The following is a 24,763-nucleotide window of genomic DNA, read 5'->3' on the forward strand; positions in this document are numbered from 1 at the left end:
AGGGTATGGACCTAACAGAAACAGAAGATATTAAGAAGAGGTGGCAAGAATACACAGAAGAACTATACAAAAAAGCGCTTCATGACCCAGATAATCACAGTAAAATGTGATTACTCACTAGAGCCAGATATCCTGGAATGTGAAGTCAAGTGAACCTTAGAAAGCATCACTATAAACAAACCTAGTGGAGGTGATGGAATTCCAGTTGAGCTATTTCAAATCCTGAAAGATGATGCTGTGAAAGTGCTGCACTCAATATACCAGCAAATTTGGAAAACTCAGCAGTGGCCACAGGACTGGAAAAGGTCAGTTTTCTTTCCAATCCCAAAGCAAGTCAAAGCCAAAGAATGCTCAAACTACTGCACAATTGCACTCATCTCACACACTAGCAAAGTAATGCTCAGAATTCTCCAAGTCAGGCTTCAACAATAAATGAACCGTGAACTTTCAGATGTTCAAGCTGGGTTTAGAAAAGGCAGAGGAACCACAGGTCAAATTGCCAACATCCACTGGATAATCGAAAAAGCAAGAGAGTTCTGGAAAAACATCTACTTCTGCTTTATTGACTATGCCAAAGCCTTTGACTGTGTGGATCACCACAAACTGTGGAAAATTCTTAAAAGAGATGGGAATAACCAGACCACCTGACCTGCCTCTTGAAAATCTGTATGCAGATCAGGAAGCAGCAGCTAGAATTGGACATGGAACAGCAGACTGGTTCCAAAGGAAAAGGAGTACGTCAAGGCTGTATATTGTCACCCTGCTTATTTAACTTGTATGCAGAGTACATCATGAGAAACACTGGGTTGGATGAAGCACAAGCTGGAATCAAGATTGCCAGGAGAAATATCAATAACCTCAGATAGGCAGATGACACCACCCTTATGGCAGAAAGTGAAGAAGAACCAAAGAGCCTCTTGATGAAAGTGAAAGAGGAGAGTGAAAAAGTTGGCTTAAAGCTCAACATTCAGAAAACTAAGATCATGGCATCTGGTCCCATCACTTCATGGCAAATAGATGGGGAAACGAGTGGAAACAGTGGCAGACTTAATTTTTTTGGTCTCCAAAATCACTGCAGATGATGACAGCAGCCATGAAATTAAAATACGCTTACTCCTCGGAAGAAAAATTATGACCAACCTAGACAGTGTGTTAAAAAGCAGAGACATTACTTTGCCAACAAAGGTCCATCTAGTCAAGGCTATGGTTTTTAGCAGTCATGTATGGATGTGATAGTTGGACTATAAAGAAAGCTGAGGGCCGAAGAATTGATGACTGTGGTGTCAGAGAAGACTCTTGAGAGTCCCTTGGACTGCAAGGAGATCCTACCAGTCCATCCTAGAGGAAATCAGTCCTGAGTGTTCTTTGGAAGGAGTGATGTTGAAGCTGAAACTCCAATACTTTGGCCACTTGATGTGAAGAACTGACTCATTGGAAAAGACCCTGATGCTGGGAACGATTGAAGGTGGGAGGAGAAGGGGATGACAGAGGTTAAGATGGTTGGATGGCATTACCAACTCGATGGACATGAGTTTGAGTAATGTCTGGGAGTTGGTGATGGACAGGGGGGTCTGGCGTGCTGCATGCAGTCCATGGGGTTGCAAAGAGTCGGACATGACTGAAGCAGCTTTCATACTTGTAGTTTCTAAAGATTGTGCATGTTTGCTCCTGCTTGGGCCAGTTGTACACCTCTGGACAATTAGTTTTGGTGAGGGGCCACACTGAGCTAATTTGGTGACATTTAGTAATCAAGTGGGTGGTTGGAGGTTGTGTTGGTAGAAGGGATAAGCTTCCAGAAGAAGGGCACTAGAGTGAATCACTTAATTCAGTATATTAATTGATTAATTAGTCAATTCAGTATAATAATTCTACCGTGTTATTTTCAAGTTCTTTGAATTAAGCATTTTATTTTAATGCAATTAATATGTAAGTTAAGTTTCTTTTTTTTCACTTTTTCACCAATTTTTTGTTAGCTTTTATTCTCCTGGAATCACTTTCCTTCTTCGTGAAGTATATCCTTTATCCATGGTCTTCTTAAAAATATTTTCTTACTGTATTCAGTCAGGATGGCTGCTATCCAAAAGTCTACAAGCAATAAATGCTGGAGAGGGTGTGGAGAAAAGGGAACCCTCTTACACTGTTGGTGGGAATGCAAATTAGTACAGCCACTATGGAAAACAGTGTGGAGATTTCTTAAAAAGCTGGAAATAGAACTGCCATATGACCCAGCAATCCCACTTCTGGGCATACACACCAAGGAAACCAGATCTGAAAGAGACACGTGCACCCCAATGTTCATCACAGCACTGTTTATAATAGCCAGGACATGGAAGCAACCCAGATGCCCATCAGCAGACGAATGGATGAGGAAGCTGTGGTACATATACACCATGGAATATTACTCAGCCATTAAAAAGAATTCATTTGAATCAGTTCTAATGAGATGGATGAAACTGGAGCCTATTATACAGAGCGAAGTAAGCCAGAGAGATAAAGACCAATACAGTATACTAACGCATATAAATGGACTTTAGAAAGATGGTAACGATAACCCTATATGCAAAACAGAAAAAGAGACTCAGATGTATAGAACAGACTTGTGGACTCTGGGAGAAGGCGAGGGTGGGATGTTTCAAGAGAACAGCGTTGAAACATGTATATTATCTAGGGTGGAACAGATAACCAGCCCGGGTTGGGTACATGAGACAAGTGCTCGGGCCTGGTGCACTGGGAAGACCCGGAGGCATGGGGTGGAGAGGGAGGTGGGAGGGGGGACTGGGATGGGGAATACATGTAAATCCATGGCTGATTCATTTCAATGTATGACAAAAACTACTGTAATGATGTAAAGTAATTAGCCTCCAACTAATAAAAATAAATGGAAAAAAAAAATATTTTCTTACTGTATTCAGTTGCCCAGGGGGCTTTGTTACTGGGTGGTGAGTGGGGGCTTCTCTCTAGTTGTGTGCCCGGGCTTCTCATGCAGTGGCTGCTCTTCTTGAGGAGAACAGGCTCTAGGTGCAAGGGCTTTAGTAGTTGTGGCATGCAGGCTCAATAGTTTTGGTGCATGGACTTAGTTACTCTGAGGCATGTGGAATTTTCCTGGACCAGGGATCCAACCTGGGACAATTCCACATGCCTCAGAGCAACCAAGTCCATGCACCAAAACTGTTGAGCCTGGGACCAGGGATCAAACCCATAGAGGGCATGGCAGCCGACTCCAGTATTCTTGCCTAGAGAATCCCCATGGACAGAGGCGCCTGGTGGGCCACAGTCTCTGGGATTGCAGAGTTGGACATGACTGAGCGACTAAGCCCAGCACAGGGATCAAACCCCTGTACCTGCATTGGCTGGTGACTTCTCAACCCTGGGCCACCAGGGAGTCCAGAGCCTGGGGTCTTTTGTTTGTTTGTTAAACTTTTCATTTTGTATCAGGCTATAACTGATGAACAAACAGTGTGGGATGGTTTCAGGTGAACAGTGAAGGGACTTTGTTGTTCATATACACGTATCCATTTCCCCCCAAATCCCCTTCCATCCAGGCTGCCCCATAGTTGAGCAGAGCTCCAAGACCCATGGTCTTTTAACTGAGATCACACCCTGGGTTTTGCCTTAATGAAGCTCAGATTCTTGATGTCTCATCACAGAAAGCAGTCAGTGAGAGATGAAGTGATAGGTAAGAAGAGTATTTTATTTCTAGAAAAACACATTCCACATGGAGTGTGGGCGATCTCAAAGGCGAGGGTGGCCATGAACTATATTCTGTTGAAGTTCCTAGACTCAAGGTCTGTTGGTGACAAATTACAATTTTTGTTTCTTGGAAATCTTTAGCTCTTGTTCTTCAAGATATTTTAGTTGTGAATGAAAGCCTAGATTGGCAGTTATTTTTCCCTCAGCATTTCGAAGATATTATTCCATTCTGTTTTCTACTATATAATCAGACCTAAAAGACTGTATGGATATGTTTTTTTTTTAAAATATTTTTGTTTTGTTTATTTTTGACTCAGAATTTTTTTTTTTTTTAGTATATATGTATTTATTTGACTGCATCAGGTTTTAGTTGCATCATGTGGGATCCAAAGTGCATGGGCTTAGTTGCTCCACAGCATGTGGCATCTTCATTCCCCAACCAGGGATTGAATCCACATCCCTTGCATGGCAAGGCAGATTCTTAACTACTGGACCACCAGGGAAGTCCCTGGGTGTTTTATTAATAGTAATTTTTTATTGGATTGTTAGAGTATATAATTGAATTTTTAATAGAAATAGTCACATTGGTTTTTTTTTCTTAATTTTTAATGTTTATTGAAAATCTTAGGAATGTCTTAGGAATCAGTAAAATAAGCCTTTAATAAATTTGTTGTTGAGTTTTAATTGTTCATGTGCACAATTATTACTAAAATGTTTGACTTCCTTCTTTGTGTTAGCACTGAAGATAAACAAATTGGTCATTGTTTCTATAATTATAGAGCTCCATTCTGATGTGGGAGGGAGACAGACATACCTGGCCTCGTAATTTATTAGGGCTTCCCAGGTGGCTCAGCTGGTAAAGAATCTGCTTGCAATGCAGGAGACCTGGGTTCGATCGCTGGAGAAGGGAATGGCTATACACTTCAGTATTCTGGCCTGGAGAATGAGGTCCCAAAGAGGTGGACACAACTGAGTTACTTTCACTTTCAGTTTTCACCCAGGTGGCTTAGTTCACTTCAGTCGTTCAGTCATGTCCAATTCTTTGGACCCTGTGGACTGCAGCACATCAGGCTTCCTTGTCTATCACCAACTCCCAGAGTTTGCTCAAACTCATGTCCATAGCATCAGTTCAGTTCAGTCGCTCAGTTGTGTCTGACTCTTTGTGACCCCATGAAGCACAGCACGCAAGGCCTCCCTGTCCATCACCAACTCCCGGACTCCACCCAAACCCATATCCATTGAGTCAGTAATGCCATCCAACCATCTCATCCCCTGTCTCCCCCTTCTCTTCCTTCCTTCAGTCTTTCCCAGTGTCAGGGTCTTTCCAATGAATATTCTTTGCCATGGTATTGGAGTTTCAGGTTCAGCATCAGTCCTTCCAATGAATATTCAGGACTGATTTCCTTTAGGATGGACTGGTTGGATCTCCTTGCCGTCCCAGGGACTCACAAGAGTCTTCTCCAACACTACAGTGCAAAAGCATCAGTTCTTCAGTGCTTAACTTTATAGTCCAACTCTCACATCCATACATGACTACTGGAAAAACCGTAGCTTTAAGACGACCTTTGTTGGCAAAGCAATGTCTCTGCTTTTTAATATCCTGTCTAGGTTGGTCATAACTTTTCTTCCAAATTAAATGACATTTGCTCCTTGGAAGAAAAGCTGTGCCCAACCTAGACAGGTGGCTCAGTGGTAAAGAATCTGTCTGCCAATGCAGTAGACTTGAGTTCAATCCCTAGATTGGATGATCCCCTGGAGGAGGAAATGGCAACCCACTCCAGTCTTCTTGCTCGGAAATTGCATGGACAGTGGAGCCTGGTGGGCTGCAGTCCATGACATCACAAAGAGTCAAATATGACTGAGTGACTAAGCACTATACATAATTTGTTATCCAAGCGAGGCTACTTTTGAGAGTGAAAGGATGCTATTATAATAATACTCTTGGAGCAACAAAAATAAACTGGGATTGCCCTTAGCAAACTAGGATTTATGGTTTACCCTACTTATATGCAGATAAGTATGATACAGTGAAATATGTACAAAGTACCATGGGAATATTATAGATAATATGTTATTATAAAATATGAAATAGTATTAAATACATAGGTGTAGGTAGTAATATTCAGATACTGAAGCTCTATTTTAAAAAAGCAATAGTACTTTTGACTTTACAGGAATGAAGGATACCTAGATGTCAGCTTAGCCTAATAAAAGCATGACAAAAGCCATGGTGGACAAAAAATGTTAAGAAATTTCAAATTGCTTATGTAGGAGATCATCATCAGAGATGGAGGAGACGGGGTGCAAAGTGCTTAGAGTGGCAGTTACGTGGAAAAGTTTGCATGAATAACTTTATTTTGAGATGAAAGTTAGAAGTAAAAATTCCTAAAGAAGAAGGAGAAATAGGTGTTCAGGGGATGAACAGAAGCCAAAGCCCAGGAAGTGGGACCTATCTAGTCCTTTGGGAAAGGCAGGTAGATTGGATTGAGAGAAACGTGTGTGCTGTGTTATACTGTGGTAGGAGATTCAGTTTTAAGATTTAAGGTTTTGTTAATGGCCTCATTATTTACAAAGGGCTTTTAGGTGCTGTGGGAGACATTAAGATTTGAAAGTAGTGTTTCTTGCCCTCTTGGAGCTTACTGTATAAGCTTGGTACACATAAGTGAAGTCACTCAGTCATGTCCAACTCTTTGCGACCCCAGGGACTGTAGCCCACCAGGCTCCTCAGTCCATGAAATTTTCCAGGCAAGAATACTGGAGTGGGTTGCCATTTCCTTCTTCAGGGGATCTTCCCAACCCAGGGATTGAACCTGGGTCTCCCGCATTGCAGGCAGACGCTTTACCGTCTGAGCCACCAGGGAAACCCTGGTACACATAACCTTTTTACAAAACTTGAAAGGGACTTTGGGAATTGATTGGATGAAAACTGGGTAGTCTTGGATTTTGATTTTTGGTTTGTTTTTGGTTTTGTTGAGTCTTTTGCTGCAAGGGCTTTTCTCTAGTTGTGGTGAGGGGTGTACGCTCTCGTTTCCATGTGCGAGCTTCTCAGTTGCAGTTGCCTTTGTTGTTGAGTAACATGGGCTCTAGGGCATGTGGCTTCAGTAGTTGTGGCTCCCGGGCTCAGAACACAGTCTTAGTTGCTCACAGCATGTGAAATTCTTCTGGATCAGGGCTCAAACCCTTGTCTCTGGCACTGTCAGGCGATTCTTCACCACTGAGCCACCAGGGATGCCCGGCCTTAGGCTTTTATGTTGGATTTTGAGATTCCTGGCAATATATACTGACTTAAAGAGTTCTGACTGAGAAGTACTATATTTCATATTTCTTGACAGCTCTGATTCATAGGACAAGCAATAGAAAGTGTTTGGCTCCTGCCAGCAAAATGAGTATGCTCAGCATAATCCTATTTTGACTATAACCCTGGCCATCATTTTACTCTACCAGTATAGGGTATACTTGTTTGCTTACTTTTTAAGCTTTGGGTAGATTTTAGAATTTTAAAGAGACATTAATATTTTAGAATTTGGTATTTTCTTATTTTTTTAAATCCAGGGGATTAGCAGGTAGAGCGTATTGGTACACAGTAGGCATGGGCTAAGTGTTGGTTGAGCAAATGAGAGGTAATGTAATGTAGCATGTAAGAGTGGATTGCAAATAAAACTGTCTTGAGTTGCAAAGCTGAGCTTAATAAATAAGTAAACTTAGCTTCTATTTTTTGAGTGTTCACTGTTCTTTGTTATTTTTCAAAGTGCTTTACAAGTAATATTTCATTCATGCCTTATAATATTCACATAAAATATGTACTGTTACTATTCCCATTTTATAGATGAGGAATTGGGCACTGAGAGCCATCATTATCATTATTATCAATGAATTTTGAGAGGTATTTTTGGTAAACTAATGATATTTTTTTCTCTCTGGTGCCTGACAGAAATAACAAGGAATGACAAATACATCTTCATCAGCCTGCAGTAATTTGAGTTTTAATAAAAGCCTAAATTTCTTAGGAGTGTTGACTGAAGAGTTACCTCACTCCTTTAAGATCCATTTAGTAAAATGTAGAAAAGAATTGAGATGTGTAGACATGTAAAATAAATTCCTCTACATGTATATGTGTGGCTGAGGCCCTTTGCTGTCCACCTGAAACTGTCACAGCATTGTTAATTGGTTATACTCCAGTACAAATAAAAAGTTTTTAAAAAGTTAAAAAAAAATCCCCCAATATTCTCAGTATGATTTAAGAACTAAGGAAGAGGGGAAAAAAAACTCATTAGATACCAACTTACTTTTAACAAATATTTGCATAATTATTACCAATATGCTAGGCCCATTCTAGGCACTTTGCGAACATTAACTTGTTTAATTTCCACGGCAATCTGGTGATGATTATAGCTATATAATCATTCTAGGAGACTATGTATTTTTTGTTATTACTTTTATAAAATTACTGAAAATGTTTTAGGAACACTTTTAAAGCACGTGCTCCAACAAAGGAAACTATAAAGTGAAAAGACAGCCCTCAGATTGGGAAAAATAATAGCAAATGAAGCAACAGACAAAGGATTAATCTCAAAAATATACAAGCAACTCCTGAAGCTCAGTTCCAGAAAAATAAATGACCCAATCAAAAAATGGGCCAAAGAACTAAACAGACATTTCTCCAAAGAAGACATACAGATGGCTGACAAACACATGAAAAGATGCTCAACATCACTCATTATCAGAGAAATGCAAATCAGAACCACAATGAGGTACCATTACACGGCAGTCAGGATGGCTGCTATCCAAAAGTCTACAAGCAATAAATGCTGGAGAGGGTGTGGAGAAAAGGGAACCCTCTTACACTGTTGGTGGGAATGCAAACTAGTACAGCCACTATGGAGAACAGTGTGGAGATTTCTTAAAAAGCTGGAAATAGAACTGCCATATGACCCAGCAATACCACTCCTGGGCATACACACTGAGGAAACCAGATCTGAAAGAGACACGTGCACCCCAATGTCCATCGCAGCACTGTTTATAATAGCCAGGACATGGAAGCAACCTAGATGCCCATCAGCAGACGAATGGATAAGGAAGCTGTGGTACATATACACCATGGAATATTACTCAGCCATTAAAAAGAATTCATTTGAATCAGTTCTAATGAGATGGATGAAACTGGAGCCCATTATACAGAGTGAAGTAAACCAGAAAGATAGAGAACATTACAGCATACTAACACATATATATGGAATTTAGAAAGATGGTAATGATAACCCTATATGCAAAATAGAAAAAGAGACACAGATGTACAGAACAGATTTTTGGACTCTGTGGGAGAAGGCGAGGGTGGGATGTTTTGAGAGAACAGCATGTATATTATCTATAGTGAAACAGATCACCAGCCCGGGTGGGATGCATGAGACAAGTGCTCGGGCCTGGTGCACTGGGAAGACCCAGAGGAATCGGGTGGAGAGGGAGGTGGGAGGGGGGATCGGGATGGGGAATACATGTAACTCAATGGCTGATTCATGTCAGTGTATGACAGAACCCGCTGCAGTGTTGTGAAGTAATTAAGCCTCCAACTAATAAAAATAAATGAAAAAAAAAAAAAGAATACATTTCAATTTTCAAGGTATGATTTAAATTCAGGAATGTTTCATGTATGAGCTAAAATTTGCATTTTATAAACAAAAATATTACCCCAGCAGTTCATTGACAATTTCACTGTTTTACATTTAAAATACAAATGAAAACTCCAAGAGATCATATAGAATTACATAACTGAAATATCTCAAAAAAAAAAAAAAAAGCACATGCTCTGTTTTTTTTGGTATGCTATGTGGCATGTGGGATCTTAGTTCCCTGACCAGGGATCAGACCCACATCCCTTGCAGTCCCTAAAATTCTCTTTAAATTTGAATTCTATGTGGTTTTGAGTAGATAATCTGGTACAAAGTTCAGAAACTATGAATAGATAAACAATGCAGGTCTCCCTCCCCAGCTACCCAGTTCTTCCTAACTGGAAATGACTAGTGTTACTAGGGAAATACTCCTTTGGATTGTCTTTAGAACTTTTGAATACCTGAAATTGGGATATGTCTGACAAACGATGACAGACTTTATCTTTCAAAGTCAGAATTCATTTGTAGTCTGGCAAATAAAGGGGTTACTGCTCTGTGTAATATTTTTGCAAATCAAAAGCAAGGGGTGTCCGTAAGGTAATGAGACCTGTGTAACTTATAAATTGGCTTAAGGTCAGTAGTCATAGTTGCAGTGCTAATAGCATTATAGAATAAAATTTGCAGCTATATTGAGATAATTGACAGACTATACATTTAAGGTATGTGATTTGGTAAAATCAGACATATGTATATACATGTGAAACCATAACCTCCTTAAGATAGTGACCATATCCTCCACCCCCAGAAGCTTCTTCATGCCCTTCTCTTGTCCCGTCACTGTCTTGCCTCTTTTTATTGTCCCTAGGCAACCAGTGATCTCCTTTTTGTTATCATAAATTAACTGTTCACCTGGTAATGGACATTTGAGTCTCCAGTTTGGGACTATCACTCAGTAATGCTATGAACATTTGTATGCAAGTGTTTGTGTGGACAGTCTGTGGGGTTGCAAAGAATCAGACACAACTTAGCAACTGAACAGCATCAGTGAACAGTTTGTGTGGATTTATGCTTTCATTTTTCTCAAGTGAGTATCTAGGAGTGGAATGGGTGGGTCATATAAGATTTTGCGAAACTGTTTCATAAAGTGGTTATACCATTGGACATTTGACGTTCTTAGCAGCACTGTGAACATTTTCATTGCACAGCATCCTTGCCAGCACTTCATATGACCATTCTTTTGGAATCTCATTGTGTTTTTTTCCCCCTCCCCTCTTTTCTGAAGGTGAAAAGGAAGGAATTATAAAGAATTTTTTTTAAAACAGTTTTAGATTTACAGAAAAATTGAGCATAGAGTTCCCATTTACCCTCTCCCTTCCTCCAAGTTTTCCCTATTATTAAAACATTTTGCATTAGTGTGATACATTTGTTACCTTTAATGAGCCTATATTGATATATTCTTATTAACTGAAGTTCATAGTTTACATTAGGGTACATTTTGTGTTATTTATTGTATGAGTTCTGACAAATGTTTAATGACATAGATCTACCATTATTACAGTATCATGCGGAATAGTTTCACTGCCCAAAAAAATCCGTGGTCCACTCATTCATCCCTCCCTGGCCGCCATTGGCAGCCACAGATCTTTTGATTGTCTCCATAGTTTTGCCTAATCCAGAATGTAGTATGGTTTAGGGGCATACAATATATAACTCTTTCACACTGGCTTCTTTCACTTTGTAATATGCATTTAAATTTCCTTTAAGGTCTTTTTCATGGCTTGAGAGCTCATTTCTTTTTAGCACTGAGTATTCTACTGCTGAAATGTATCACAGTTTATTTATCCACCAACTTAAAAAATTTAACTTTCATCACTGTATGAGGATTTGGAGTGAAAACAGGCTGATTAGACAGGAAGGTATTGGAGATAACCCCAGGCAAGAAATAGTATACCTTGGAATGGAATGGTAGTAGTGGAGATGTGTATTTAAAGAAAAGCTAATAGGATTTGCTGATCAGCTGGAATGTAGAAAGAATAAGAGGAATCAAGGCTGTCCCAAAATTTTTGTCTTGAACAACTAGAAAAGTAGAGAATTTCTTTCTTTCTTTTTTTTATGTGTGATAGTAAAGACTGGGGAGGAATACTAATGTTTATTTTCCCAACTTTGTTTAAAATTTTTTCTTTAGAAATTTTCAGAAGTTGAGGAATTTCTTTTCGTTTGAGAGTAAATTGCCAGTATGAGGCCCCATGACCCCAGAGCACTTTAGTTTGTAATTGCTGTCAGCAGGGAAATTTTCTTACATATCTAGAATGCAACCATCAAAATCCATGTTTTTTTTTTTTCAATTTTTTTAATTGAAGGATAATTGCTTTACAGAATTTTGTTGTTTTCTGTCAAAACTCAACATGAATCAGCCATAGGTATACATACATCCCCTCCCTTTTGAAACTCCCTCCCATCTCCCTCTCCATCCCACCCCTCTAGGTTGATACAGAGACCCTGTTTGAGTTTCCTGAGCCATACAGCAAATTCCCATTGGCTATCTATTTTACATATGGTAATGTAAGTTTCCATGTTACTCTCTCCATACATCTCACCCTCCCATCCCCTCTCCCCCTGTCCATAAGTCTGTTCTTTATGTCTTTTCTCCATTGCTGCTCTATAGATAAATTCTTCAGTACCATTTTTCTAGATTTCATATATATGCATTAGAATACTCTATTTATCTTACTTTTTCTGACTCACTTCATTCTGTATAATAGGTTCTAGGTTCATCCACCTCATCAGAACTGACTTAAAGGTGTTACTATTTACGGCTGAGTATTATTCCATTGCGTATATGTACCACAAGTTCTTTATCCATTCATCTGTCAATGGACATCTAGGCTGCTTCCATGTTCTAGCTATTGTAAATAGTGCTGCAATGAACAATGGATATTTGTGTCTTTTTCAATTTTGGTTTCCTCAGGGTGTATGCCTAGGAGTGGGATTGCTGGGTCATATGGGTGGTTTTATTCCTAGTTTGTTAAGGAGTCTCCATACCATCTTCCATGTGGCTGTATCAGTTTACATTCCGACCAGCAGTGCAAGAGCATTCCCTTTTCTCCACTCCCTCTCCAGCATTTATTGTTTGTAGACTTTTTGATGAGGGCCATTCTGACTGGTGTGAGGTGATAATCTCATTGTGGTTTTGATTTGCATTTCTCTAATAATGAGCAGTGTTGAGCATCTTTTCACATGTTTGTTAGCCATCTGTATGTCTTCTTTGGAGAAATGTCTATTTAGGTCTTTTTCCCACTTTCTGATTGGGTGGTTTTTCTGGCATTGAGTTGTATGAGCTGCTTGTATATTTTGGAAATTAATCCTTTGCCAGTTGTTTCATTTGCTGTTATTTTCTCCTATTCTGAGGGTTGTCTTTTCACCTTGCTTGTAGTTTCCTTTGCTGTGCAAAAGCTTTTAAGTTTAATTAGGTCCCACTTGCTTACTTTTGTTTTTATTTCTGTTACTTTAGGAGGTGGGTCATAGAGGATCTTCCTTGATTTATGTCATCAAGTGTTCTGCCTGTGTTTTCCTCTTAAGACTTTTATAGTTTCTGGTCTTACATTTAGGTCTTTAATCCATTTTGAGTTTATCTTTGTGTATGTTCTTAGGAAGTGTTCTAATTTCATTCTTTTACATGTAGCTTTCCAGTTTTCCTAGCAGCATTTATTGAAGAGGCTGTCTTTGCCCCATTGTATATTATTGCCTCCTTTGTAAAACATAAGGTACCCATAGGTGCATGGGTTTATTTCTGGGCTTTTTGTCTTGTTCCATTGATCTATATTTCTGTTTTTGTGCCAGTACCATACTGTCTTGATGACTGTAGCTTTGTAGTATAATCTGAAGTCAGGAAGGTTGATTCCTCCAGGTCCGTTCTTCTTTCTCAGGACTGCTTTGGCTATTTGGGGTCTTTTGTGTTTCAATATGAATTGTGAAATTTTTCGTTCTAATTGTGTGGAAAATGCCATTGGTAATTTGATAGGGATTGCACTGAATCTGTAGATTGTGTTTGGTAGTATAGTCATTTTCACAGTATTGATTCTTCCTACCCAGGAACATGGAATATCTCTATCTTGAAATAATTCTTTCATATTTGCCTGACTTATTCTTGACAGTTTCAAAATTTATAGAATAGTTGACTCTTACAATATTCCTCAGTTAAAATATTCCTCAGTTTAGGTTTGTCTTATGCTTCCCCTATGATTCAATTTAGGTTATATATTTTTGGCAGAAACATTTTAGAAGTGATATGATAGTCTTCTCAGTACATCCTATCAGGTGCAGATGATTTTAACTTGCCCATTACTGGTGATCTTGATCACTTAAGCATTCTGCCAGATTTCTACACTAACAAATACTGTTTTCCTTTATAGTTAATAAATATTAGTGGGGGGGAAAGTATTTTGAGACTTGAGTATTTCATTCCTCATCACTTCACCCGCTAGTTTTAGCAGTTATTGATTTTTATTGGCTGAATTACTATTATTGATGATTGCCAACTAATTATTTTGTAATTTCATTAATTATAATTTATTAGTTAACACTTAATACCCATGCCTTGAATGTCAAAAAAAAGTAAAGCTTCTTTCTCTTCTCCCATTTACTGATTCATTTTTCAGTTGTGTATCTGTAGACTTGTGGGTTCCCTTTCTTTGTTGTTATTCAATATGTTGTAATCCAACGTTATTTGTTTTGAAACCCAAATTGTCCCATATTTGGCAAGTGGGAGCCCCTTTAGAGTGGTTTTTGTGTCCTTTTGACATGTCCCATGATTCTTTGTATACTTATATTCTGGCACAGTAAGATGTTCTAGGGTTACCTTGCAGTTCCGTGGAAATAACCGGTATTTTCAAGGAGCCCTCATTCCTCTTAGTGGAGATTGATATTTGGAAACTGGTATCTAGCAGATGTACTCATTGTGAGTAGGATGTCACTGCTTCCAGGTCTCCATAGACAAAGCTGTAAAACACATACAGGTACAAATGTGTATGTTTGTGTACATCTGTTTCTTTACATATTTCAAAACCGTGGTTTCATGATAATACCTTCAATTCCAGTTCCACACCACAGAGTTCATTCTTAACCTTACCCCTTTCCATGTTTTCAAGAGCCCAAAGGACATTAGATGGGAAAACTGTTCTGTGGTGGGAAGTGGGTGTAATAGCAACCCAGAGTGGTGCTATAAATTTTCCTCTTATCACTTCCTTACCTGCATTTTATATGATTTAAAATGTTATGTTTTTATTTAGTAGTATATACTTAAAAATTTGTTGAGACTGTCTAGTTTAGCTGCAGATTATTCTTTACATATGTTGTTTCACTTCCAAATGTTGGGAGATTTTTCCTGTTGTCTTTCTGTTATTACTTTCTGCATTGCTTCCATTATGATCAGAGAACATAGTTTATATGATTTTAATTCTTTTAAATGTGTTATAATTTATTTTGTGGCCCAGGATATGGCCCAGGTCTACCTGGGTTAATGTTCCATGGGTGCTTGAAAAGAATGTGTAATCTGCCATTAGCCATTAATGGGTGGAATGATGTGTGTATGTGTGAACTAGCTGTATATAGTCAAATGTTTTTTAAGGAGCTTAAGGGGAGGGGAAAAAATGATCTTTGAACTTACTCTTACATTTAATTCTTTTGAGTGTTCTTCATTTTGTCTGCTGGATTTGAGTTACCTCCTCTAACGTCACTTCTCAGTCTGAAGAACTCCCCTTAGTATTTCTTATAAGGCAATTTTTGCAAAGAATTCTCTCAGTTTCTGTTTATCTAGGAATATATTTATTTTGTCTTCTGTTTTGAAGGATAGTCTTGTTGAATATATGATTTTTGCTTGATATTTTTGTTTTGTTTCTCTCATTACACATGCCATTGTACCTTCTTCTGACTCAGTCATTTATGCTAGAAGTCAGTAGTTAATTGTATTTTTCCCCTGTAGCAAAATGAGTTATTTTTCTGCTTTTCAGATTTTATTTATCTTTGGCTTTCTATAGTTTAGCCATGATATGTATCTAGGTGTGGTTCTCTCTCTCTCTCTCTTTTTAAGATTTTTCAAATGGTATTTGCAAAAATTTAGGTGTTGATCTCTTGATATTTATTGCGTTTCTGGTTTATTGCACTTCTTGGATTTTTAGATTCCTGGTTTTCATGAAATTTGGGAACTTTTCAGCCATTGTTTTCTTAAGATTTTTTTTTTTCTGTCTACATTTTTCTTTTTTCCTTGTGGGACGCACAGTTAAGTGTTGGTCTGCTAAGTGTCTCATAGGTTTCCGAGACTTTGTTAATTTTCCTTCAGTCCTTTTCCTCTCTGTTCTTCAGATTAGTTGACTACTGTTGATCCTTTTGTGGCGCTTAATTCTTTCTTCTGCCATCTCAGATTTACTGTTGAGTCCATCTGATACATCTTACCTTTGGATATGGTATTTTCCAACTCTAGAATTTGCATTTTTGTTCTTTTTTATGGTTTCTGTTTGTGGAGTAGTTGTCACCAGATTCTCCGTTACTTCTTTTAAATATATTTACAATGGCTGCTCTGAAGCAGCATTAGGCTTCCCCGGTGGCTCAGATGGTAAAGAATCCAGCTGCAGTGCAGGAGACCTGGGCTCCATCCCTGGGTTGGGAAGATCCCCTGGAGGAGGGCATGGCAGCCCACCTCAATATTTTTGCCTAGAGAATCCCCATGGAGAGAGGAACCTGGCAGGTGACAGTCCATGGGGTCGAAAAGAGTTGGACATGACTGAGCGACTAAGCACAAATTCTAACATCTTGACCTACCCAGAGTTTGTCTCTACTGACAGCTTTTTAAAAAAAATGTTAAGTGTGGGTCCCACTTTACTCTTCGTTTGCTTGCCTCACTGTTTTTTTTTTTTTTAAACTAGACAGATAATGTAGGAATTTTGGAATGGGCTTTTTTTTTTTTAAACCAACTTTATTTTATTTATTAAAATTTTTTTTATTTTAATTGGAGGCTAATTACTTTACAGTATTGTGGTTTTCGCCATACATTGACATGAATCAGCCATGGATGTACTTGTGTTCCCCATCCTGAACCTCCTTCCCACCTCCCTCCTCATCCCATCCCTCAGGGTCATCCCACTGCACCAGCCCTGAGCACCCTGTCTCATGCATCGAACCTGGACTGGCGATCTGTTTCACATATGATAATGTACATGTTTCAATGCCATTCTCTCAAATCATCCCACCCTTGCCTTCTCCCACACAGTACAAAAGACTGTTCTGTACATCTGTGTCTCTTTAAAACCAACTTTAAATTTAACTTAATCTGTGGAATACATCGTTGCCCATGCTTGTTGGGCTGTTATTATATTTGCTTAGTTATTTTTTGTTTGTTTTTCTGTCTGTATCTTTTAAGCCAGACTTCCTAGGGGTTACCCTGTAATTGTGTAACTTAGTGGTCAGTCAGTGATTGGGCAGAGGTTGCATTCAAATACCTCAAACCTAAAGATGTCTTCAGCCATCTTCTGGTGGGTGTGTGTGAATTGAAGAGCACAATTTAAGGCAGTAGCCAAGTGGGCCTTAGTTTTTATTTGTACCTGGCCCTTTTGGGTCTGTGCATGTCTTGGGTCTATGCATTCTTGTCTATGTGTGCTCATAATTTCCTACTCAGCTGGAGATTTGTAGAGTCCATCGAGCACTTCTGTGGCTCTCTGATTTTCAAGGTCTTCCCATTAAATTTTTGACCAGTCTGCCTTTGCGTTCACCTGAGACACTTTTCTTCCTCCTTCCTAATAGTTACTGGTTTTCCCCATTCATTTTTACCATGTTTTTTCCTTTTATTGTTGGTATTGGTATTTAGTGTCACTTTTCACCTTTCACTCCAAATCATGTCAACCCCACTAGCAAGAGTTGCTGAATTTCAGAACTGTTGAAAGTTCTTATGTAGACCAAGCTAGGTTAGTGTTGGGAATCTACTGACTCCCACTGCTTTACCTGAGGGTCTGGTAGTTTTCCATTAATAAATACTTTTCAATTTGTTATTTATCTTTTGGTAATTTCCACATCCCTGAATTAGTTTTTGGCAATTTGTCCAGTTTTATTCTTATTTTGGGAGAAGAGGATTTGCTGATTTCAGAATTCTGCATTAACTGGAAGTCCCAAATTCTTTTTTCTTTTTAATAATTTTATTTATTCGTTTATTTTTGTTTGCAGTGGGTCTTGTTGCTGTGTGGGCCTTCTCTCTGGCTGTGGTGACCAGGGGCTTCTCTTGGTCACAGTGTGCAGGCAGAGCACAGGCCCTGGGGTGCGTGGGCTTCACTAACTGTGGGATATGGGCTCAGTAGTTCAGTTCTCGGGCTCTAGAGCACAGGCTCAGTAGTCATGGCGCACGGGCTTAGCTGTTCCGCAGCACTGGGACTCTTCCTGGACCAGGGATTGAACCCCTGTCTCCTCCATTGGATGGTGGATTCTTTACCACTGAGCTGCCAGAGAAGCCTCCCAACTGCTTTTTATTCTGTCTTCAAAATATGCCTTGAATCCATCTCTTTTTCTGCATCTTCCCTCCTGACATATTATTCTAAACGTTTTAATGTATCATCATCATCTTGTGGACCTTAAGTAATCTTGTAACTAGTTTTTGCTGCTTCTGTTCCTTTTACAGTTCATTCTTTAAATAATTTTTTGAGTTTGCAAATGTTCTAGATTTATAGGAAAGTTTTAAAATAACGTTAAGAGGGTTCTTGTACTCTGTATCCAGTTTCCCTAGTGTTAGCATCTTATGTATACATCTGTCACAAGTAAGGAAGCAATATTGATTGTTTTTGTTGTTTAGTCGCTAGTTGTGTCTGACTCTTTGCAACTCCATGGTCTGTAAGTAGCCCGCCAGGCTCCTCTTTCCGTGGGGTTTCCCAGGCAAGAACACTGGAGTGGGTTGCCATTTCCTTCTCCAAGCAATATTGATGCATCATTATTAATCTCATACTTTATTAAGATTTCATTGTCCTTTCTCCATTCCAGGATCTCATAAGGATACAGCATTGCATTTAGTTTTTATAATGCTTTAATTCCTCTTGATTGTGCCAGTTTCTCAAACATTCCTTGTTTTTAATGACCTTGACAGTTTTGAAGAGTATTGATCAGATGTTTCATTGACTGTCTCTCAAATTTTATTTTGATTAATGTTTTCTTATGTTACTTAGTTTTTGAGTTCTTGGAGGAAGATCACAAAGATAAAGTGCTATTTTCATCACATTTTATAACATCGTATTAAAGGCTGAGTATGGCATGACCGAATAAATGAACATGATCTTGGGCAAACTCAAGGAGATGGTGAGGGACAGGGAAGCATGGCATGCTCCACCGGGTTGTGAAGAGTCAGACACAACTTGGTGACTGAACAACAGCATAAACATGATTTTATCACTGTGATGTTGATATTGGTCACCTAGCTGAGGTAGTATTTATTGTATTTCTGCTCTGTAAAGTTACTCCTCCCCTCTTTTACAGATGAAAACACACTGTAAGGATTCTTTTTTGTTTGCTTTTTTGCTCAACGTATGTTTTTAACTTTAAACATTCTTTGCTCAATATGAATAAATACCCATGTCTTATAACATGTACTCTTGGCTGGAAAATTCCGTGGACAGAGGAGCCTCATGGGCTACAGTCCATGGGGTCGCAAAGAGTCAGACACGACTGAGCGACTTCATTTTCACTTTATTATAACATGTATATGTAGTAAAGCAAATGAACAAACTAACATACAGTATTTGAACTTATAACATATCCTGTCTATACCTGATACACATTTTGGCTATTTACTGAACAGCCAGTGTGACATTTAAGAACAAATGAAAAAGCAGAAACAAAACCCAACCAACCAAACAGAAAAAAACCCTCACATCAAATGATGTCTTATCTTTGCTTAAAACCATTATCAGCCTTCTATTGTATTACATATGATATCTAGATTCCTTTATGAACTTCCTTGGTTGTAGTTCTGGCTTACATTTTCAGTTTATTTACTGCCACCCCCTCTTTGCTTTGTAAAATACTGATCACACAGTTCTTCCTATAGTTCCTGGGACATGCTGAGCTTTTTGGGCATTTGCATGTGCTTTTTTTCATCCTTTAGAGTTTTCCCACTGAGTCTTCTTAAGATTAACACCTTCTTAGTTTTAGAGGTTTTACATGTTTTCTCATTCAATGCGTTCGTTTTCTTCACTGGCACTTTGTAGTCACATGTTTGTCTTCCTCATTAAAGTGTAAGCCCCAAGAGCACAGCGATTTGTTTACTTCAGTATATGTGGCACATAGTGAGTAGACACTTAGTGTTTTTTGTTTTTTTTAAGAAACTAGTGAATAGTAGTCCTCAAATCGTTTGAAATGGAGGAAGTTACAATGTTAGTAGATCATTTGAAATATACAGTAAAATCCTACATTGAAAAAGTAAGTGGTTGCATTTGAAGGAAAAGATAGTGTAGGATCATTAGGTTTTAGAGTTGAGTCTTGTTGGGATTTTGCAAGAAATAAGGGTTTTGGGGGGTTTTCTTGGTTTTTTTTTTTTAATTGTAGTGGTTAGTTGCTAAGTCATGTCTGACTCTTGCAACCCCATGAACTGTGTAGCCTGCCAGGCTTCTTAGTCCGTGGGATTTCCCAGGCAAGAATACTGTAACAGGTTGTTTAAAATTGTGGTAAAATACAAATAACTTAAAATTTACCATCTTCACTATTTTTTTTAACTGTATAGTACAGTGACATTAAATATACTAGCATTCTTACATAATATTGCTAGTATATTTCACCGTCACCACCATCCCTTTCTAGAACTCTTTCATCTTGCAAAACTGAAACTCTAGAGTCATTAAACAAAACTCCTCCTTTTCCTGTGACCCTAGCTCCTGATAACTTTCTTTCTGCTTTCTATCTGTATGAATTTGACTTAAATAAGTAGAATCATAACAGTATTTATATTTTTGTTGACTGGCCTATTTAATTTAGTAAAATGTCCTTAAAGTTTGTCCCTGTTGTAGCATATATAAAGATATAGTTCCTTTTTAAGGCTGAATAATTCTCCATTATATATATGCTTCCCTGGTAGCTCAGTTGGTAAAGAATCCATCTGCAATGCGGGAGACCCTGGTTACATTCCTGGGTCGGGAATATCTGCTGGAGAAGAGATAGGCTACCCACTCCAGTATTCTTGAGCTTGCCTGGTTGCTAAGATGGTAAAGAATCTGCCTGCACTGTGGGAGACCTGGGTTTGATCGCTGAGTTGGGAAGATCCCCTGGAGGAGGACATGGCAACCCACTGGAGTATTCTTGCCTGGAGAACCCCCCCAGGAGCCTGGTGGGCTGCAGTCCCTGGGATTGCAAGTAGTCGGACACGACTGAGCGACTAAACACAGCACAGCATGGTAACTTAGTTTTTAATTTCTGAGGACCCACCATACTGTTTTCCATAGTGACTGCACATTCCTACCAGCAGTATACAGGAGTTCCAAATTTTCCACATTTTGTCAACATTTATTTTCATTTTTATTAACAGTAGCCATTGTATGGGTGTGAGATGATATTTCGTTGTTTTGATTTATGTTTGTTTCCTTAGTGATTAGTGATATTCTTTGGAGAAATGACTTGAGTCCTTTGTCCATTTTTTTAGTCTTATTTTTTTTTGTTAAATTGTAAGAGTGACTGATAAATTTGGACATTAACCTCTTATCAGATAAATGATTTGCAAATATTTTCTCCCATTCCATGGATTATCTTTTCACCCTGCTAATTGTGTCCTTTGATGCACAGAAGTTTAAAATTTTTTTAAAGTTTTATTGAGGTGTAACTGATAAAAAAAAATAACTGCACATATTTAATGTATACAGTTTTTGAGTTTGGACATAAATGAACACTCATGATACTGTCACCACAATTGGAGTAATGAAGCGTGCAGTGCCTCCCCCAAATTCCTTGTGTCCCTTTCCCCGCTTTCTTTTTTTGGTGGTGGGAAAGGAGTAAGTCAAGGCTATATATTGTCATCCTACTTATTTAACTTATATGCAGAGTACATCATGTGAAATACTGGGCTGGATGAATCACAGACTGGAATCAAGAGTGCAGGGAGAAATATCAACAACCTGAGATATGCAGATGATATGACTCTTAATGGCAGAAAACAAAGAGGAGCTAAAGAATCTCTTAATGGGGGTGAAAGAGGGGAGTGAAAAAACTGGCTTAGAACTCAACATTCAGAAGACAGAAATCATGGCATCTGGTCTCATTACTTCATGGCAAACAGATGGGGGAAAAGTGGAAACAGTGGCAGATTTATTTTCTTGGGTTCCAAAATCACTGCGGATTGTAACTGCAGCCATGAAATTAAAAGATACTTTCTCCTTGAAAGAAAAGCTATGACAAACGTATGTAGCATATTAAAAAGCAGAGACATCATTTTGCTGACAAAAGTCCATATAGTCAAAGCATTGGTTTTTCCAGTAGTCATGTGCAGATGTGAGTTGGACCAAAAAGAAGGCTAAGTGCCAAAGAATTGATGCTTTCGAACTGTGATGCTGAAGAAGACTCTAGAGAGATCAAACCAGTCAATTCTTAAAGGAAATCAGTCCTAGAGATTCATTGAAAGGACTGCTGCTTGAAGCTGAAGCTCCAATACTCTGGCTGCCTGGTGATAAGATCCAACTCACTGGAAAAGGCCCTAATGCTGGAAAAGATTGAGGCCAAGAGAGAAGGGAGTGGCAGAGGATGAGATGGTTAGATAGCATCACTGACTCAATGGACTTGAGTTTGAGCAAGCTCCAGAAGATACTGAAGGACAGGGAAGCCTGGTGTGCTGCAGTTTATGGGGTCACAAAGAGTTGGACATGACTTACCGACAACAACAAGAATACTTCCCATGATATCTACCTTCTTAACAAAATTTGAAGTGCCCAATACCATATTAACTTTAGGCAATATGTTTTACAACAGATCTCTAGAACTTAATCATCAGCGTAACTGAAATTTTACATACATTGAAAAAAAATGCCCCATTTTTGACACCTGACAACCTCCCCTGACCCAACAACCACAGGTTTATTCTGTTTCTATAAATTTGACTATTTTAGATACCTCATATAAGTGGAATCATGCATTATTTGCCTTTCTATACCTGAATTATTTCACTTAGCATAATATCCTCTAGGTTTATCCATGAGGTGTTTTAAATTTTGATTAACTCCAGTTTGCCTATTTTTTCTCTTGTTGACTGTGCTTTTGATGTCATATTCAAGAGATTGTTGCAAAAATGGTTTCCCTCTATACTTTGTTTGAAGAGTTCTGTAGTTTTAGCTTTTATATTTAGGTTTATGATCCATTTTAAGGTAATTGTATTTGGTATAAAGTACCAGTGACTTTTTTTTTTTTGCACATGTGGATATCCAGTTTTCCCATCACCATATTATTAAAAAACTATTCTTTCCCTCTTAAATAGGCTTAGCACTTTTGTCAAAAATTATTTGACCAAATATTCAAGGGTATAATCCTGGGCTCTATTCCATTGGTCTTTATGCCAGTACTGTGCTGTTATGATTACTGTGACTTTGTAGTGAGTTTTAAAAATCAGAAAGTGTGAGTCCTCTCATTTGGTTTCTTTTCAGGATTGTTTCAATTATTTGGGACCCCTTGAGATTCCATATGAACTTTTGGATGGATTTTTCTGTTTCTGCAAAAAATGTCATTGGGATTTTGATAGGGTTTACATCAAATCTATTGATCATTTTGTGTAGTATTGACATCTTAGTATTAAGTCTTCTAATTCATGGACAAATATGTTTCATTTATTTGTGTATATGTTTCATTTATTTGTGTCATTTTAATTTATTTCAGCAGCATTCTGTAGTTTTCATTGTATAAATCTTTTAGTACCTTGGTTAATTCATAAGTACTTTATTCTTTTTGATGCTATTGTAAATGGGATTTTCTTAATTTCATTTTCTGATTGTTCATAGTGTGTAGAAATGTAATTAGTTTTTGTGTGTTGATTTTGTAGCAATACACACAGTGTTGAATATGTTTATTAGCTTCAGCACCGTGTGTGTGTGTGTGTGTGTGTGTGTATGTACACACACATAATCTTTAGACTTTTCTATATTTAAGATCATGTCACCTTCAAATAGAGACAGTTTTACTTCTTTCATTCTGATTTGGAAGTCTGTTTCTTTTCATGCCTATTGCTCTTACTAGAACTTCCAGTACTATGCTGAATAAAAGTGGCAAAGTGGACATCTATGTCTTGTTCCTAATCTGAACAGGAAAAGCTTAGGGGAAAAGCTTTCAGTTGTTTACCCTTGAGTATGATGTTACGTACAGGCTTTCCTTATATGATCTTTATTATGCTTAGGAAATTTCCTTCTGTTGCTAGTTTCTTGAGTGTTTCATCATGAAAGAGTATTAAATTTTGTTAAATGCTTTTTATGCATCAATTGGAAGGACTGTTTTCTTCCCCTTCCTTCCCTTAATGTGATTTATTACATTGATTTTTTCATGTGTTGAATCATCCTTGCCTTTTAATAATCAATCCCACTTGATTGTGATGCATAATCCTTTTGATATTTGCTTAGTTTTGTTTCCTAGTGCTTTGTTAAGGATTTTTTGCATCAGTATTCATAAGAGATAATTGGTCTGTAGTTTTCCTGTAATGACTGTCTGGCTTTGGTATCAGGCTAATGTTGTCCTCATCCAATGAGCTAGTAGATTTTCCTTCCTCTTCAGTTTTTTGGAAGAATTTCTTCTAATGTAGAATATTGCCAGTGAAACTGTCTGGACCTAGACTTTTCTTTTTAGGAGGTTTTTGTTTGTTTATTCATTTGGGTTTTGTTGTTTGTTTGTTTTTTAGCTGTGCCGTGTGGTATATGGGATTGGTTTCCCAACCAGAGATTGAACCTGTGTACCTCCTGCAGAGAAAGTGTGGTGTCCTAACCACTGGACTGCTAAGGAATTCCCTGATTATTTTTACTTCTGTAATGTTTCCTCTTTCATTTTCGATCTTAGTTGTTTGACTCTTTTCTCTCTTCTTAGTCTAGCTAAAATTTTGCCCGTTTTGTTGATCTTTTTGAAAAATCAACTCTTGGTTTTATTGATTTTTCTTTTATTATTTATCTCTTCTCTATTTTGCTTCTCTCTTCTCTAATCTTTGTTATTTCATTCCTTCTGCTAGCTTTGGGTTTAGTTTGTTCTTTTTCTGGTTCCTTAAGATGTAAAATTAGGTTGTTGATTTGAAATCTTCTTTTTAAATATGTACATTTACAGATATAAATTTCTCTCTTACCACTGCTTTCACTTCATTATAGCTATACATCTTTCTTTTAGCACTGCTTTTACATATGGTAGTGTATATGTTTCCATACTCCTCTCTCAATACATCCCACCCTCACCCCATGTCCATAAGTCTCTTCTTTACGTCTGCATCTCCATTGCTGCCA

At 38.1% G+C, this 24,763-nt stretch overlaps 1 protein-coding gene and 1 non-coding gene across 2 annotated transcripts in view; one reads left to right on the forward strand and one right to left on the reverse strand.

The window, feature by feature from the left end:
* The window catches only part of MAP3K2 (mitogen-activated protein kinase kinase kinase 2), a 93,835-nt gene that overhangs the window by 11,567 nt on the left and 57,505 nt on the right, over positions 1-24,763 (forward strand). The gene's annotated exons all lie outside the window — the stretch shown is intronic.
* Positions 6,480-6,551, reverse strand: TRNAC-GCA (transfer RNA cysteine (anticodon GCA)). The gene has a single exon. It is a non-coding gene; the product is annotated as a tRNA-Cys (tRNA).

The sequence above is a fragment of the Odocoileus virginianus genome, chromosome 13 (genome assembly GCF_023699985.2).
Source record: "Odocoileus virginianus isolate 20LAN1187 ecotype Illinois chromosome 13, Ovbor_1.2, whole genome shotgun sequence".
NCBI classification, from domain to species: domain Eukaryota; kingdom Metazoa; phylum Chordata; class Mammalia; order Artiodactyla; family Cervidae; genus Odocoileus; species Odocoileus virginianus.